The sequence below is a fragment of the Penaeus monodon genome, unplaced genomic scaffold, assembly GCF_015228065.2.
Source record: "Penaeus monodon isolate SGIC_2016 unplaced genomic scaffold, NSTDA_Pmon_1 PmonScaffold_6309, whole genome shotgun sequence".
NCBI lineage: Eukaryota > Metazoa > Arthropoda > Malacostraca > Decapoda > Penaeidae > Penaeus > Penaeus monodon.
In genome coordinates this window covers 12501-12885 of record NW_023661339.1, presented here as the reverse complement: position 1 = coordinate 12885, position 385 = coordinate 12501, and positions in this window count along the sequence as shown.

Here is a 385-nt window from a genome sequence, read left to right as displayed (position 1 = left end):
GGGGAAACCCCCAACCCAAAGGAAACCCCCCCCCAAACCCCCCCCCCCCCCCCCGGGGGGGAAAAGGGGGGGAAAGGCCCCCCCCCAAAAAAAAAAAAAAATTTTTTTCCCCCGGGGAAAGGGAAATTTAAAAAAAACCCAATTTTTTTTTTTTTTAAAAATTTTTTTGGGGGGGTTTTTTTTTTTGGGGTTTTTTTTCCCCCCGGGGGCCCCCCTTTTTTAAAAAAAAAAAAAGGCCCTTTTAAAAAGGGGGTTTTTTAATTTCGGCTTTTAAGGGTTTTTAAAAAAACCCCCCCAAAAAAAAAATTTTTTTTTTTTTTTTTGGGAAAAAAATTTTTAAAAAAAATTTTTTTTTTTAAAGGGGGGGGAAAAGGGTTTTTTCCCC